The sequence below is a fragment of the Dendrobates tinctorius genome, unplaced genomic scaffold, assembly GCF_039654945.1.
Source record: "Dendrobates tinctorius isolate UK_male_01 unplaced genomic scaffold, ASM3965494v1 ptg000272l, whole genome shotgun sequence".
Taxonomy (NCBI): Eukaryota; Metazoa; Chordata; class Amphibia; order Anura; family Dendrobatidae; genus Dendrobates; species Dendrobates tinctorius.
The window spans coordinates 10,017,917-10,022,500 of record NW_027361939.1 but is presented as its reverse complement, the minus strand read 5'-3'; positions in this window follow the sequence as shown (position 1 = coordinate 10,022,500).

Below are 4,584 nucleotides of genomic sequence, written 5' to 3'. Positions count from 1 at the left end.
TGGGCAGTGTGTGTGTATTTGGAGATGGGCAGTGTGTGTGTGTGTATTTGGAGATGGGCAGTGTGTGTGTGTGTATTTTGGAGATGGGCAGTTTGTGTGTGTATTTGGAGATGGGCAGTGTGTGTGTGTGTATTTGGAGATGGGCAGTGTGTGTGTGTATTTGGAGATGGGCAGTGTGTGTGTGTATTTGGAGATGGGCAGTGTGTGTGTGTATTTGGAGATGGGCAGTGTGTGTGTATTTGGAGATGGGCAGTGTGTGTGTATTTGGAGATGGGCAGTGTGTGTGTGTGTGTATTTGGAGATGGGCAGTGTGTGTGTGTGTATTTGGAGATGGGCAGTGTGTGTGTGTATTTGAAGATGGGCAGTGTGTGTGTGTGTATTTGGAGATGGGCAGTGTGTGTGTGTGTATTTGGAGATGGGCAGTGTGTGTGTGTGTGTATTTGGAGATGGGCAGTGTGTGTGTGTGTGTATTTGGAGATGGGCAGTGTGTGTGTGTGTGTATTTGGAGATGGGCAGTGTGTGTGTGTATTTGGAGATGGGCAGTGTGTGTGTCTGTGTATTTGGAGATGGGCAGTGTGTGTGTCTGTGTATTTGGAGATGGGCAGTGTGTGTGTGTGTGTGTGTATTTTACAGATGGGCAGTGTGTGTGTGTATTTTGCGTATTTTGCAGAGAGGCAGTGTGTGTGTATTTTGCAGAGGGGCAGTGTGTGTATTTTGCAGAGGGGCAGTGTGTGTATTTTGCAGAGGGGCAGTGTGTGTATTTTGCAGAGGGCAGGCAGTGTGTGCGCGTGCGTGTCTATTTTAATGGGGGCAGTGTGTGTGTATTTTGCAGGGGGGCAGTGTGTGTGTGTGTGTGTGTGTGTGTATTTTAACGGGGGCAGTGTGTGTGTACTGTATGTATTTTGTAGCGGGGCAGTGTGTGTATTTTGCAGAGGGCAGTGTGTGTGCGTGTGCGTGCGTGTGTATTTTGCAAGTCTTCTGTGATGTCTGCCTCAGCCTCAGGTTAAATTACTGTGTTGGCACTTTGTGATAAATAAGTGGGTTTTGGGTTGCCGTTTTGGCACTGTGCCTCTGAAAGGTTCGCCATCACTGTTCTGGAGTAATCATTCTTGGTAAGTTACTGTGCAAACCTTAATGTGTTTGACTTCTATGCCTTCTTTGGTTGGCACCCATTCATACTAGCTTGGATATGCTGGTACTTCTTTTAGTCTATTTGTATCTTCTTATTATTTAGTAAAGGGCATTATAGCATTATAGGCTCATATGGTTGTCAGTATGGCTGGTACCTAGCTTCTCTGCTATTGATGCCTTGGCACTCCCGCCCGGGACACTCTTCATGACACATTCTCTGTCCCATTACCTCCCTGAGTTATAAACTTGTGGCCGTACTGCTAGACGTCCTCTCCCAGGACCTGTCTCCTGTTGACCACTGTCCTTCTGTCAGTTTTTCTTGCCCTCTACTCCGGATCACAGTCACTTCTTGCTTCGGGACACTCACATCATGTGGCACTGCTTACTGTCCAGACCTTCGGTCTGCTCCAGATACACACTGGGCCCTATCAGACTTTCTGATAGAAAACTGTTTCTGCCCCTTCACTGTGACCTTTCCCACTCTGGGCTAATTCCAAACACTAACTCTAACTCTCCCTACAGTGGGGCAGAACACAACATTATCACCAAAAAATGCGTCACACACTACACAATACACATCGTAACAATACTTGTGTCTTAAAGGAGTAATGTGGGTAGTAGGTCCATCTCCTTACAAATACACTGTGAGGACATCCACCTATGTGACCATATAATATACTGTATGTTTGCATGCTTGTCCAGCTGCTGCCCCCAAACCCCTCCCCTGGAGAAATGAAAGACCCTCTGAACTCAAAAAGAAATGATAAATCCCTGGATTGCTGCACAAATTTTCCAGAAGGTTTCTTATGCAGAGAGAGCGCTGCACAGGGGTTTTCCAAAAATCGCATGTTATCCATTCCCCCAACTGCAGCCCTCTGTCTGAGAATGAGGCTCTGCACAGCCCAGTATTGAATGGAGTGGAGGTGCGCATGTGCAGTATCTGCTCCCTTCATTATGAATCAGTCTGTGGGAAACGGCATAGCACCGTTGTCAGCCATCTCCCACAGTCCCATAGACATTTTATCTGCAACTTGCTTAACTGTTCACAATAACAGTAATTTTGACCAGGGGTGCCCAAACTTTTACCTGCCACTGTATAAGAATAATAATTAGGCAAAAATCTTAGGATAAATATAGATGGTAAATGCAAGTCAAGCTGTCAAGTAAATTATAGAGTGAAAATAAATATAAAGAGAAACAATCAGTCTCCTATGTCCCCAATGGATGTTTAGGTGATGAAAAGTAAATAATACGTAAATGCTCCTGAATACAACCTGGTAGTGGTGAGGAAGGTTACCTTCTTCAGGGGGTCATATAGGTAGGGCAGATACAGGATTTACAAGGACAACATCTGCCAGGAGTTTGTATGTTCTCCCAGCGTTTGAGTGGGTTTCCTCCGGGTTCTCTGGTTTCCTCCCACATTCCAAAAACATACTGATAGGAAATTTAGATTGTGAGCCCAATCGGGGACAGTGATAATAATGTGTGCAAACTGTAAAGCGCTGCGGAATATGTTAGCACTATATAAAAATAAAGATTATTATTTTAAATATATGAGCACTCACCCATGCATAATTTGGTGTTGCAGCACTTCTGGTGGCCGGGCCTCACGCTGGGAGCCATGGGTTTGGCATTCGACGTCACAAGTGCCCCCTGACAGGAGCGCACACCGCTGCGCCAGTGGAATCATTAGATGACAGCACGGTTCCTGGTCACTAACACACAGAGTAGGGGACAGGAAAGGAAGACAGAGCATGGCATCAGAGAATGAATGGTACATATGAGCCAGTGCAATCAGGTGGGTCCAACAAGCAAGTGCATTAATATGAATGGGATCTAAACATAGTTCCAATACTTCTGCTTGCATTCTAATAGGCAAAAAGTGATGGGGCGAAAAGTAAGATAAATGCAAGAGAGTGAACACGAAAAGCTGCAAACAAGGCAAATATAGACAGATGCACAGAGAGAAATACTCAAAGTGAGGTCTCATTTTATTAAAAAATACCGCAAGTACAAATAAAGTGCAAGTGCAGTGTGTGAACACAGATTAATCGAAAGTAGCGGAGGATCCATACCCTCAGACAAAAAGAACAAAGAAGGGGAAAGGACAAAAGGAAAAAACCCTAATGACAAACAAATATTAAAGTGAAAGGTAAGATAAAGTACAAGCAAAACACGGTATGTTAAGAAAAACATTTTTTGTATTTTTTATATATACTGTAAAATCCCATTGGGACCTTAATGAAGGACCACAAAAGTCTGTAGTTACAAGATATACAGACAATATAAAAATCTTATGAGCAATTGTCATCCAAATTAAGACGTGTGTGGTAAAGACCAACAGAAACCAGGGAACAAGTGAAGGTAAGAAAACCATAATGTGAATTCACTCAGTATAGGATTAAGGTGAAAGAACTGAATATATGGGAGAGGCGTCTGCAGGTACGTGCCACACACACTAAGCTGACAAAAGGAAAAATAATAAGAATGACAACCAAACACCGCAAAAAATGGCCCACAAAAAAAATACAAAAAACAAAGAACATTAAATAGCTGTCATGGGATGGATGTAGAAGTCCAGTCTCACTAAATGAGAACTAGGGTGACGTGATGAGGGACTGTATGAAGAGGAAAAGCCATGCCCACTAGATGGGCTTTGGCCGGGAGGATATATAGATCATACATACCCTCAGGATCCAGGTCAGAAATCGACGAATACCCGCATGGGGGGGATTCATAGGTCTGCTGTCACGCAGAGTGACTGGAGCCTTATTGATTTGGATTGGACAGCCCCTTAAGACATGCAGACCGGGTGGTGTATTGTTTTGGGCTCTCATCCCCCACAAATCAATGGATTGCTATGGCTGCCGGCGGCCTCCTGATGGTCCCAATGTCTGCCATGTTGGTACTTCTGGCTGGACTTTGTGGGAGACTGAACTTTACACTATATACTGCAGTACTATGGTACAGCATACCAAACAAGTAAAAAAAAAAAAGGTTTTTAAAACTAGAAAAAAATATGGCTTTGATATCACTGCACTCTTAAAAGATACCATGTTTTAACCCTTTGGAATCCACCATAAAACAAAATGAAGAATCTAAACTCCGGTGTGGTCAGTTGTTTTTTTTCCCAGTCGCCATGTTCCGTTAAAAAATTGCAATAAAAGCGATCATAACCTGAAATGAACGTAACATGTAACATGGGATCCATAACATTCCCAGTCTGCCTCGCACAATCCCATCCATGGAGGAATGGGAATGTCTCCGGCCTCAGGCGACACAAACTCGTTTTACAAATCATTTGATGCGATTTTCCAGTCTGAACGTTTGGCATCGCCAGGATCACGCCGACCTCGCGGATCATCGTGTTACCGGCTCGTTTTTACCATACAATGAAAGCCGTTAAAGAAAAACAAAACCACCATGGCGGAATTACATTTTTATTTTTTCCAC